The sequence below is a fragment of the Mauremys mutica genome, chromosome 5 (assembly GCF_020497125.1).
Source record: "Mauremys mutica isolate MM-2020 ecotype Southern chromosome 5, ASM2049712v1, whole genome shotgun sequence".
NCBI lineage: Eukaryota > Metazoa > Chordata > Testudines > Geoemydidae > Mauremys > Mauremys mutica.
This window is the reverse complement of record NC_059076.1, coordinates 81,706,117-81,720,525: the sequence shown is the minus strand read 5'-3', so window position 1 is coordinate 81,720,525 and position 14,409 is coordinate 81,706,117. Positions and strand designations below refer to the sequence as shown.

The 14,409-nt window shown below is 39.0% G+C and overlaps 1 protein-coding gene across 1 annotated transcript in view; it reads right to left on the bottom strand.

Annotated features, from left to right (window-relative positions):
- TENM3 (teneurin transmembrane protein 3) overlaps positions 1–14,409 on the bottom strand; it is a 1,686,859-nt gene that overhangs the window by 524,595 nt on the left and 1,147,855 nt on the right. The window lies entirely within an intron of this gene.

Here is a 14,409-nt window from a genome sequence, read left to right as displayed (position 1 = left end):
CAGCGAACCATGGCCACTGGGAGCTGCAAGCAGCTGTACCTGCACACGCTCAGGTACACAAAGCATCTCGCGGCCCTCCAGGGCTTACCCTGAACAAGCTGTGAACCAAGTTTGGGAACCCTTGGTCTAAAGAGTTCGGTCTGAGCTAATTTGCCAGGACACTGTCCTCTTTCAAATCCTTTAAGACTCATCTTTACTGTGATGCCTTCAGGAAATGAGGCAACACCGAGAAAAAATAAGTGTTTGCTCCTCTATACTGTACACTAGTCTTTGCTGAGTAACTATATTATCTTATGGATGTCCCACCGTCCTTCCTCCTGTATGCTCCCCAACTAAGGTACACTTCATAGCACTGCATTTGATATGACAGTGTACACTCCTCAGGGAAAGAACCATATCTTCATCTGTACTGTCAGGCACTTAGCATTCTTTTGGACATTGTAAAATAATAATCACTAACATAGCATGCTATTGGTTAGATAAGTTAGTGTTCTCTAGCATACGCTGTCATGCTGACCCTGTATTTATTCTGTTTGTTATAGCAATCATCATTTTCCTATATGCATGCTAGATGTCCTCTTCCTTGAGTGTCTTATTTGTGAAGGGTAAGTGTGAAATCTTGGTCCTTACTGAAGTCAATTAGAGTTTTGTCACTGACTTCATTGGGGTAAGCATTTCACCCCAACATGAAAACACAGACCCACTTCTGCTGCGATAGCTACATGAAATCAGCCAACATATGACACCTAGATTCATTGTCTGTTGTAGAAAGTTGATATTCATTTCTGTAATTAAAAATAGCAAATATAGATGTATATTAAAAAGTATATTTTAACTGTCTTTCTCCCACCCATTGTATGCTGTATTAGATCGTTGCCTTCATATGGTGTCATGCCAAGGATATTGGTAGATACCAGCAGGCCTGTCTTTCAAGAGTAACAAGTCTTGCCAATGCTGGTGGCATGATAGACAACCTTCATTCAGGATAAACGTCAAAAGCAGTTAAGCTCTTTTTTGGATTAAGATGACTGAAACAATAGAGGCTACCACCCAAAAAATGGCCACATGCAAGACAGGACAGAAACAGCTATGTGCAAAGGGGTTTTGCTGGGGGCCAATAGCAAATGCAGGAGGCTGTCTGTCAGAATCAGCCACAGACAGGCAGAAAGAAGAAAGAAGAGTACTGTTAATCTTGCCCTGACAAAACGACATGTGATTTTGGAGGCAGTAAAAAGGGTTGGAGTGGTGAGCAAACAAATTGCCTCCTGTTATTTGATTCCTACTAAGTCTGCAGAAATGGAACTGCATGCTTTCTTCATTAAAAAAAAAAAAAAAAAAAGACTGCATCAAAGAGTTACAGTACCCTACCATAAATTTCTCCTTCTAAGGAAAGCACCCCACAAGACCCATAATATTAACTAACCACTTGGGTCAAAAGAGATAAGATGTACTAGGTCCTTGGATCAGGGAAAATGTCTACTTTTACCTTTGTAAAAAGCCTGACATAATCCTGATCAAGCCTCTGAGTACTACAGTAATTTTAATATTTAAAAAAAAACAAATAAAACAGCTACTGTTGGTCTGCTGCTGGAGATAATGTTGCAGATGAAAGCCACTCACTCAATACTAAGGCCAACTCCTCTAAAAAAACATGTCCAAGTTATGGAGTGGGAATCCCACAATTGCTTTTAAACTTTGGGGGCGGGTTTCTATTTTCTCTTAGTTGATAATTCAAGAATTGACACACGCACACAAAGTTAAAACCTACCCCAGTAAAATTAACTTTAATATTTCTTTTACTCTTAATTATCTTCAGTCAGAATTAAACACACCATACTTCCTTGTCAAAACAATACTATATGCAGAATCAAAAACATAAAAACCTAGTAATGCATAAGAAATTATTATTTCTTGCCTATACAACACACACAAAAAATGTATTTAGTTATATTAAAGTTAGGAATATTTTAACTGACAATCTCAGGCACGGTGAAAAATCACCAAGAGAAAGCAATTTAAGGGAAATTATTTATACAGGGATTTAGAAATGCCTTCAGAATCCATTCTGTTTTACACCTTTTAAGCCCCACACTTGCATAGGACCTGTAGCCTGATCCAAACCATATTGAAACCAATTTTAGTCTCTACTCATTTCACAATTTCTTTTTTCAGATGTTTTTCCGTAACAGGTTTTTGTATCAAACAATTCAATGTGTAAAAATCTGAAAGTGACCTTTAAAGACATGTGATCTGTATTCTTACAAAAGTATTTTGATAAAATAAGAGGAAGGTGGTCTCAAAAACACACCTATAATTAATTGTAACTGAATAATTAAGCTGTGCACCACTCAGTGTATCATGAAAATATTTAATAAGTTTCTAATGTACTCTATTTTCCAAAATTAATTTTAGCACAAATTCTACAGTACTGTCAATATCAGAAGTGATTTAACTTGCTGTACTGAATTAGAACTGTATTTTTTCTAAATGTATTTAGTGTTAATGAAAGGTACCAGATTGAAAGCCCTGGAGACTGTAGTTCTCAATTATCTACAGAATAGGTAGAGCAAAAGAAGCAGCAGCAGCAGCACAATCTTTTCCACAATGGCACTCAGCAATGTGCCTGAGCCTTGCTCCAAAGCGACTAGCTCTACAGATCAGAGTATAGTTTAATCTCCATGCCAATTCAAATCCTTGGCTTCTTTTCTCAAACTACCATCCAGTCTATACACCTGTCAGTATAGTGTTTTTCTCTACATTATATTTTCCAGTCCCATTATAAATGGTACAAATAATTACACTTTCACATCCTTTCTTGCGTTTTGCAGCATGAGCTTTCGTGGGTGAATACCCACTTCTTCAGATGCAAGTGGGTATTCACCCACGAAAGCTCATGCTGCAAAACGTCTGTTAGTCTATAAGGTGCCACAGGATTCTTTGCTGCTTCTACAGAACCAGACTAACACAGCTACCCCTCTGATACACATCTGAAGAAGTGGGTATTCACCCACGAAAGCTCATGCTGCAAAACGTCTGTTAGTCTATAAGGTGCCACAGGATTCTTTGCTGCTTCCTCTGATACTTGACATCCTTTCTTGTAAAACCATTCCAGAATCTAATAGATATAAACTATTTAATTTTTTTTCTGCTATCCAATTTAAATTTTCCTTTGTTTAAATTTCATTCTATTATTCTTCATTATATTCTTTGGATTACCCTAAACAATTCCTCCCTCTTTGCGGTGTTTACAACTCTGAAATACTTTGAAACAATCACCCCATCCCTGTGTAGACACTGAGTGGCTGAGCAATACTCAATTCAATTCTTCTAATCTTTCTTCCTAAATTAAGGGTGTTTTGAAGGCCCAACCCTGTACTGGGTTGGTGTGGAGGAGTGCATCACATCAGTGAGAGCTATGAAGGCAGACCACTGAGCCACCCCTGAAATTGCAATGAGTAGTTGTAATGACAGCAATACTGTTTGGAGCACAGACAGGTGAAGGATACCTCTTTGTTTGCGGTAAGAGACCGTCAGCAGTGGTACCACACACAGCTCTGTAAGAGAGGCTCCCTGTGCCTTCTTTCCCTTCCCCACACTTTGTGCACAAACAGAGGGCTGGCACAAACTTGCTCTCACTTTCTCCAGCCAATTATTTTGTTCTTTTCTGAATCTCTGAAATTTATCTGCGTGAAACAGTACTCTAGGTATGGTCTCATTCATTTTTGCATAAGAACAATCATGCTCTGGTCTCTGATGCAATACTCTTATACACGCTCTCTAAAAAAATTCAACTGGTCAATGCTGGTTTAAAGCTATCTGCAGTGACTCAAGACTGTGAATATCAACCTCAGGGCTGACTGTTAGGAAACAGGATACAAACCCCAAATTGGTTGAGAGTTCTACACTTAGATTTCACCAACCAATTATCAAGCGTAAATGCCTCAGGAACTATAACAATCTAAACAGGGAGTCATAGACTGTCCCCTCAGGTACTCTGATCTATCTTCATCACCCAGATGAGTATACCTTTGCGATAGGTGGCTCCTTACACCAAGAATCACAGCAACATTCAGGTTATCCCCAGTCCCAAAGGACCAATCACTTACCCCAGGTCAGTTGCACCTTAGATCTTACACCAAAGACAACACTTGTAGCCAATCCTATAATGAACTATCTAAAGATGTTTTAAGTAGGAAATGTAAAGGGATATTTACGAGGTTAAAGCAGGTAAAACATATATATACATAAGAACGAGCATACGGGGTCAGACCAAATGTCCATCTAGCCCAGTATTCTGTCTTCCGACAGTGGCCAATGCCAGGTACACCAGAGGGAATGAACAGGTAATCAAGTGATCCATCCCCTGTGGCCCATTCCCAGCTTCTGGCAAACAGAAGCTAGGACCTCTATCCCAAACAAGTTGTAACAAATGAGGTACAATCTGAAGTTTCCAAAGGTAGCAGAAGCTTTTAAATTCATGAATGTCCATGAGGACTATTCCAGGCTAAGCAACTGGGGACCTCTTGCTTCTGCCTAGAAAAGCTAGCCCCCCGCCAGCATCCAAGCACTATAGAGATACAGTTCCTTTTTGTTAGGGTTTTTAATTCTCCTCCTCCTTTGTGCTTGGAGCTGCAAGCTCAGCGGATGGGAAGAATCCACTGATATGACTCATCTTAATGGAGTGCATGGCAAACAACAAATGTCTTTTTTGTCCTCTTTGTCATCCCACAATAATCCATCTGGTGTCGATGGACTTTTTCTGCTGGTCAGGATGTAACACCTTCTTTGGTCTATTACACTCTAATCATCGGGCCCAAAACTGAAGATCTCACTCAGGGAAGACACCTCTCATTTGATCAAAGATCTTAGGAATTCTTCTATTGTCATTTCTTTTTTATTTTAAACCTAACTTTCTCTATGATTTCTGATATCTTCAATTGTTCCCTTACCTTTTTATCTGTTTCTCTGCTTTGCCATTTTATTCCTAGCATATATCACCTGTACTGTGATATCTTGTTCCCAATCCCAGCTCCGTATTAATTTGTAATTGTTTTTCATTCATATCATAGTTTTACTTGCCTAAGCATACATATATCCAGATTTTGAAAATTCAAATAAGTTTTTAATGGAGAGAAACTGTCTTCTATATGTCTAGAGGTTTTGGAGAAACACTTATTAAATATGTATAGCAATGATGAGCCAAGAAGAATATATGTCATGTAGATCTCTAACGTTGAATCTAGACTCTCCTAGCAGAATAAAACTCAAAACTGGCACTAAAACAGAAAAGGAAAGTAGTTAAACAAAGCATATGACATAATACAATTTTCAAACAGTCATACTTTTATAGTTTCCAAAGGTATAAAGTAACTTTTTCCTAATAAATAGAATGTAAAAAGGTAAATTATTACCTTTGACTAATTGAAATTTTCTAAATAAATTTATTTTATGGTCCAACCTGTCAAATACAGTTATTTTACAAATTAAGAACGAGATTCTGTGTGGATGTCAAAATTTGGATGTAACTGAATCTCTATCACCCACTTGTTAAATTTCCAAACAAGTACCTTCAGGCTTTCTTCCACTCTGCCCTTCACACTTAGGAAGGGTACCTTTTAAACTTCTACAAAACTAAGTAAATATCCTCCTTCAAATTCCTCCTCAAAACTCTCCTTTTCTGTGAAGGCTACAATAAACTTGTACTCTGCTGGTTTGTCTATATTCATCTGTTGTCTCTGATCTTACACAGTATACTCTCATTAGCCAAATAACATGCTAGACATGGATTTTATTTGGATAATTGGGAGTTTCACTAATCAAAAGAGCAGGAGCCATTCTGTTGTTCAGGAGCTGGGTGGTCTCCCTGGTGGCCAGGGGCTCCTCTTCCTCATAGTGCTGGCTGGGGGACTCCGCTCCACCCCCTCACTCACTCCCATGACAGCAGATTTTCGGAGAGCAAGGTGCAGGGCAGAGCAGAGACTCCAAGTAAGGACTCAGCCCTGCCAGGACCTCAGCCTTCCCCTGCATCTTGTGCTCACAGGGATTGGGTGTTACTGACAACACAAGGAGCCCTCTGCAGCTCTGATGTCATGGCCCCTGTGACAGGTTGGACCCCCCTTCTGGAGTGCCTGATGTAGTGGGGTTCCACTGAGCCCACCTGTTCCACCATCCTGGATTCCCTTGCCCTGTCCTGCTGCACACACAGGTAGGGACACACCCAGCTGTAGAATCACTCACAGTCTGCAATCAGCTCTGTGTGGGAAGACTCAGCTCAGGGATTGCTTAGTATTCAACTGCACACTCCCTCTGGAGTATAAACCCAAAATTATATTGCCTTGTGTTGTATAGAGATCTATACCATGTAAGCGCATGAAATTCGCTCCCTCCCTCAACATGGAGGAAGATATGCACAGCTTCCTCTCTGCCCCGCCCCCCAGTTATGAATTGCACAAACTAGGTTTTAGAATAAACAAAAAAAGTTTTTTAACTACAAAAGATAGATTTTAAGTGATAGCAAACAGAACAAAGCAGATTACTGAGCAAATAAAACAAAACATGCAAACTAAACTTATTACACTGAATTAACTGGTTAATACTAGCAAATGTTCACCCTAAATGTTTTTTTATGCAGGTTGCAGAGTTTCTTGAAGGTAAACGTCACCGCTTGCAGCTTAAATCTCCAGGGATTCCTTTCACAGGCTAGACCTTTCTCACCTGGGCTCAGCCCCTGCCCCGCCCTTAGTTTAAATAAAGGAGAGATATACCCATCTCCTAGAACTGGAAGGGACCTCGAAAGGTCATTGAGTCCAGCCTCCTGCCTTCACTAGCAGGACCAAGTACTGATTTTGCCCCAGATCCCCCCTCAAGGATTGAACTCACAACCCTGGGTTTAGCAGGCCAATGCTCAAACCACTGAGCTATCCCTCCCTTTTCCTCAGGTGATTTCCACAGTCTTCCTTCTAGGGCAGGGAGGCAGTGGAGACGAACCAAGATTAACTCACTCTCCAGACTTCAATAGGATTTGTATATTGTGGGAATCCTTTGTTTCCCAGCTTGACCCCCACCCCCTCTTAATGGAAAAACCCTATAAGTCCAAGATGGGGTCTAGTACTAGGTGACCTGACTCTGCATTGTCAAAGCAGCGTCCCAGGAAACTTCTCAGAAAGGTGAAAGATTAATATCTTCAAGGTCCTATTCTCCTTCCAAATGGCCCATCCAGACTGATTGCCTACCATCTGATGGGCGTTCCCCAGGTGCAAGCACTTTTGTAATTGATACATAGTCCATATTCCTAACTTCAGATACAGAAATGATACATGCATACAAACAGGATAATCAAATTGTGTAAATCATAACCTTTCTAATGGTATCTCACACAACCCATCTTGCATAAAACATCTCAGTGATGCCATATTCATAGAATCATAGAATATCAGGGTTGGAAGAGACCTCAGGAGTTCATCTAGTTCAACCCCCTGCTCAAAGCAGGACGAACACCAACTAAATCATCCCAGACAGGGCTGTGTCAAGCCAGACCTTAAAAACCTCTAAGGATGGAGATTTCACCACCTCCCTAGGTAACCCATTCCAGTGCTTCATCACTCTCTTAGTGAAATAGTGTTTCCTAATATCCAACGTAGGCCTCCCCCACTGCAACTTGAGGCTATTGCTTCTTGTTCTGTCATCTGCCACCACTGAGAACAGCCGAGCTCCATCCTCTTTGGAACCCCCCTTCAGGTAGTTGAAGGATGGTATGGTATCATAATAATATTTCTATGAAGAATATGGGGTGTAGCGTCACAGCCCTGCTCACTCACTCCTGGGACAGCAGGGCTGTAGAGGGCTTCCTGCACTGCTGCAGGGGACATTCAATAGCAGGGTGATCTCCCTCACAGCCGGGGTTCCTCCTCCTCACAGTCCTGGCCAGAGTTCTCTGCTCCATTATCTAAACCTCAACATTATTCAAATGCCTTCTTGTCTCCAAGCATGAGATACATGGGGCATAAGGAAGGGTTATGCATAATGTGGAGGTTTGGATAACAGGTTTTCAGATAAATAGAAGTATATTGTACTTAGACTGTCATCTGGGGCAGGTACCATCTTTGTGTTCTGTGTTTGTACAGCACCTAGCACAACAACTATAGGATTTGGCTCATTCTATCCATGAATAGATTAAAAAGGAATGGCTCACACATCTTTTTGTCATTACTGATGACATTTAAATTATTACATGGCTTTACAAGCAGTCCAACACAACATCTGAACATTTGCATAGCTCCAAACAGTATGAAATAGCATTTTCTTCAATAATATTGCTCTATATGCCTTTACTTTATATAGCATGAAGACTATATTCCAAAAGCTTGTGCAGCAACTGACCAGAATACTATTGAAAAAATCTAGAGATGACAAATATCAGTTGGCAGACTAAGTGCCATAGGAATTTGAAGACTACAGTCAGTGGAGATCCTGGACAAAGAAATGCATTTTCCATTATACTCTTAAAGGGGAAAGGTTCACAACTAGACATATTTCTAGAAGTGCATTCCAAAAGGCATGGAGTACAGCCTGCACCATCTTGGGATAGTCAGAACAATCAGGTTGAGAGCAGGCCACATGAAAGAGGGCTTGAGAAAGAGGTCATCTTTGAGATAGACATTTACATAAATTTATCACTAAATAGCACTTTAAATAAACAAAGCACATCATATCTTTAAAATAACTTGAAAGAGCACACGGGACCCTTCTTTGAACCTCAGGAACTATTCTTTATCTCACACAACTTGAGGAGTAAGGAATGAAGGACTGAGCAGGGTTCAACACTATTTTCATATATGTGATAGTGTAACTGATTTCTCAAAGAAAGGTTGAACTATGTGTGATAAAGCAAAGTGGCACATTTCCCCAAGGAATACATTGAACCTTGCCTAGGTACCTGAGATTAGAGAGTCCTTTTAGTTATATTCTACATCCTAGGAACATCTTATATCCTGCAATTTTAAGCATAGCTGAAAAGCACCATTTTGCAAAACACTTAAATATTTTGACCTTTTTACATTCATCTGCTTACTGGATTATTTCTAATAGCCTTCTTTACTGCATTTAATATTTTCCAAAAGATAGATCTTCCACACTGATTGGAGGCCAGCCACAAAGTCTGTTAGTTGAGGTGGAAAATACCCTACACAGGAACTTTTGTCCCCAAAGTTATCTAGAATCTTAAAGGCAAAAAAAAACTTCCATTGGGGCTTTATACCAAAAAAATGTACCATAGCAAACATACACATTTAAGTATGCTTTTAAAAGAATAATTAAATCTGTTCACCTATTTCAAATCCCCCCTAAAGATTCAATTGTACTGTCCTACCAACATTTAACAAACTTCCAGATATATACATACTTTGCATTTTATTAGCGTCACCCTTGTCCTTCCTTCTCCCTCCTCTTCATATTTATGACCATCTCTTATTGGGTCATGTCAAATTTAGATTGTGTGCTCTTTTGGAAAAGCACTTCTTCTGTAAGGGTGTCTAGCACATTTTTGGGCACAGGAAAAAGGACAAGCAACAACCACCATCATGCATGGTATTTCCCAACATTTCTTGCTGGGGAGGAACTCCTCCATACACCCCAGATATTCTGATATTTTTCAAAGCTGAAGGTTTGTAATAGTTGCCTACACGTCTCAAGTGACTATTGCTTTTTCTTCTTGGACTGCCAGGTATTTTATATCTCTTGTACTCACTCTGGTTTGTAATTAACAAAGCTTTCCAGATTTTAACATTATATGTTTCTGCCTTGCAATTATCAACTTAATTGCAACTGGTTTCATGAGATCACTAATATTTGGTACAAAGTTCACTAATGCTGTTCCCTGGTGAAGGGGAGATGGGTTTGAGACTCATACTTGTTTCATACTCTATGCTTACACAGAGATCGCCATAGATCTGCATGTCTGCTTCATTTGCACAGAACACCACCTGAATATAAAGAAAGATTTAAAAGAACTTTAAGGGACTTCTAAAAGCATTTCTTGAGCCACTGTGCATTGGTAAAGATTATTATTTCCCCACCTCCACCGACCCACCAACACATTTGGAACCTCCTAGTGTAGCGGTGGTGATATATTATAGATAGGGCACTATCAAATTCATGGTCCATTATGGTTAATTTCACAGCCAGAGGATTTCAAAATTGGTAAATTTCATGTTTTCAGATGTTTAAATCTGAAATCTCATGGTGGTGTAACTGTGGGAGTCCCCACCCAAAAGTTGGACTCTGAAGGCAGCAATCGCAGAGCTCCCTATAGCAGGTTCCCAGAGCTGGAGATGGGTCTTGGCTCCTTCCCCAGACAGCAGCTGTGTAGGGGATGGACAAGTCCTGTCCCTCCCCAGCCCAGCCAGAGCTAAGAGCCCCCTGGTTGGGGTGCTTCTAGCAGCAGGGGGAGATTGGATTTCATGGGGAAGGACTTATTTCACGGTCCGTGACGTATTTTTAATTTCAGATGATGTGAGAGAGCAGTGTGGTCTAGTGGTAGTAGCTAAGCTCTTATAGCAACACCATACACAACATATAATGTTGGTTATGAATACTTCTACTTTAGTTATGATGGATACAGGAAAAAAAAATTCCAACATCATCTTCATTTTTTTAAAAAGTAATATTGGATGTTAATTTTGGACTACAAATGTCTCTCTCACAAAATACAAAAAAGTCAAAAGCAACTGTATGGGAAAACTTTAAATTAAAATTTGAGTGAAGAGTGAAATGAAAAATGTGAAAACTTTATATGTTGTATGTTATTAAATACTGATCTCTTTAAGCAAGACTAAGATCCTGTTCCCACGCTCCTTAATCAGACAAAATGCTCATTGACCCCAATGAACAGCACTGGTTCAGGCCTCATCTCTAACTTTCACTTAATGTTATTTTCACTAATTGAGTTATAAATATTTATGAGAGAAGCACTAAAAGTCATATACAAGAAATTCACACTAAACCAGCTTGATTCTAAAGGATATTATTGTTTTGAACTACATTTGTGACTAGTAAGAAATTTATATTTTAAATGTATTTAAATATATCAAGCCTTACCCAGTCTAGTAGGTCTGGAGACAAGACAGGAAAATTTACATAAAGTCAGTTACTGCATTATGGGTTCAGAAGGTTTGCTTTGTCACATACATTTATGACTGACTCTTGAGAAGATTACTTGCTGAAACAGCAAATCCTTCTCACAGAGCTTCTTTGTTCCATTATTGGATTTCTGAAAATCTGTGCTACAGTTAAATATTAACTTGCACCTCTTTGACCTAGATTCCTAGAAGGATAACAAAAAAGTGGGAAAGATTCTACATCTGGTCTTTAGAAAAAAGCCACCCAAAGTCCCAAAGACAGTTTTGTGAAGTGAATCCTTTGATATGTAACAGAATCAGACATTTTGACAAAAAAATTCTTGTCTCTATACTCTGTTGCTGTCACAGTTGCTAGCAATTATAAGCTTTCAGTATTGTGAATAATTCAGAATCTCATCTGTTCCATTCAGTGTAAAGACAATGTTGAAAGAACAAGCTGACTCTTTATTGCCCCCCCACCACCACTCCCCAAACCACTGACATTTCCACCCCAACACTGGTCTGATTGCATGATACACCTAGTGTTTGACATGCATCTCCTGACAGCTCCTTAAGAGCAGTTAGTCTATTTAGCTTAGAGTTTGAAAAGTAATAAGGACTCAATAAAATGACAGATTTCAATGATTATAAACACAGCATCGGCATTAAGGTTATCTGCAGCCATTTCAAGTACTTGGTACATAATACACCTATTTAATTGTAAAATGGAAATATCATCCACATATTTCAACAATATAAGACTGGCTGGCTGCATAGTAACAATGGGACATGCATAACATATATTAAAAATACATATGAAAGCTACAATGACTTGTTCACAAAAGAATAATGCTTGTGACTAGGCCCTTATAGCCTTATTAGGAAAAGACCTGCAAACTCAGGGATATTCATCCTTTAATTCTGTAACAAAAAGTAAACTGGAAAGCTGTCCATATTCATACAGGTTCATCTGAAAGTGATACATGTCAGAGAGTAAGACAGATTATTGTAACCACCAAAACAAACACTACATATTTAAGTGCTCAATTTTTATTTTTTTTTCCTCTAAAGCAGGGGTCGGCAACCTCTGGCATGAGGCTTGCCAGGGTAAGCACCCTGGCGGGCCAGGCCAGTTTGTTTACCTGCCGCGTCAGCAGGTTTGGCAGACCGCAGCTCCCACTGGCCGCGGTTCACCGTCCCAGGCAATGGGGGCGGCGGGAAGCGCCGGGGGCCAAGGGATGTGCTGGCCACGACTTCCCACCACCCCCATTGGCCTGGGATGGCAAACTACAGCCAGTGGGAGCCATGGTCCACCGAACCTGCCGACGCGGAAGATAAACGAACTCGTCTGGCCCGCCAGGGTATTTACCCTGGCAAGCCGCATGCCAGAGGTTGCCGACCCCTGCTCTAGAGCTAAAGGCTTATATACTCGATACGTTTTTTCTAACTTCTCTCACCCTTACAGTGTATAATGAATGTTTGTCTTTCAGAAGGAAAAAAAAATCTGTTACAAGTTATTAATGAGGTAATGCTTATAGTTCTTACAAAGTGGATACATTATACCCAATTATACCCATACAAACTACAGATACAGTTATTTGTCCTCACATCAGACAGAAGAAACCCAGAATTAATATTATTTGTTAAATATTTTAACAAACTGCTACATATTGCATGAAATGTAATGCAAATGTTCAGATGAAAACTAAGGTTTTGTTGTGCATCTATTCACTTCTTCAAACAATATACAAAAAGAGAAAATAGAACGAAATAAGCTCAAGATAATGAGGGGCTTTCATCTACAAACAACAAGTATTACAAAGGGTGTACACACACACACACACACACACACACACACACCACTTAGTGGTACTCTTGTGAGGTTCTGGCTATGATAATAGTGCAAAAACAGCATATTACCTGTCTGATTTTTGTGGCAGGTGGTTCCTTTCAAAGAGAGGAATAACTTGAACAAATGTATACAATTGAAAATCAGTCATGTTTAAGCTCTACAAAATCTATATAAATATCCTGAAATAGTAGTTTTGTTTTTTTTAATTGAAGCATGATCTGGCTTTCCATTCAGATTCAGGAAGTCAAGGAGAACATAGAAAAGAATTTCTAGGGAAGTCATATTTTCTCACACCGAGAAAATATTTTGTTTACTCTGAAAAATATATTTACTACCAAATATTGCCTGCTTATGAGGTTTTGCCGTTTGTTTTGTTTTTGAGCAATACACAATAAGAGAAGAAAGTATTATTATATCTAGTAACAAGAAATGAAGATGAAATATTTTCATCCCCTTCTCCACAAGATAAAATAAACAGCCTATGATGTTTTCATAAAACCCCTTAAACCTTTTAATTCTAATTTAATTGCATTATTTAGATGTTACAAATATTAGATTATCAAATACAAATATTAATTGCTCTGAAAAAAATGCAGTTCTCTTTTTTTTCCCATTTTCATGTGCATCAACTACCAGGATGTATAGTATTTTACAAAGGATGTATTGATTCCAAGATAATAAAAGGTGGTGGCCCTATGATCTTAGCAGTGTCCTTTTAGAAAAAGGATAAAGTAATGTTATGATTCTTACACTGTGCTGGCAGCTCAAATCAATCTATCTTTTAGGTTTAACTTTGGCCATGGCTTCACCTAAACTTTTCCACTGTTAAATGTTGGATCCCCTTAGTACACAGCTTAAAAAGAAAAGCAATAAAAATATGCTAAGACATAATTAGCATATTTTGATGTCTTCATTGTAGTTATTTCTGCTTTTAAGATTGACAACTGCTTCTCAGTAAGACAATCTGCAACCACTAACTACTTATCTGACTTCAAGTCAGTTGCTGTGTGTCTCTGTTCAACCCATTTGCAGCTATTCTGCCCAGTTTCTTGTTTTATTTTTAACACTGAAGGAGAGACTGCAAATATGAATAAACCACACACAATTCAACAGAGACTAGCTACAGTTAGACTTTAGCCATTCAATAACATACTTATAATGATGAAACTTTACAATCGGATCCCTTTCAAAAGGGATACAAGGGTAACAATCTTGAGTTTTAGAGAGGCTCTTTTTAAAAATCTAAATACACAATCCTAAAATAGAAACCTGGAAAGGGATGGAGAGAGAGAGGCAAATGTGAAAGCGAAACATATTTGTATAGAAGCCTCCTGTTTAAAAATAAATTGAAAGAAGTTTGCTCTTTTTTTTTTTTGCTAATTGGCTTATCTACAAAGATATTCCCATGTTTTATTGTTAAGAGGGGAAAAAAGTCACTAGAGT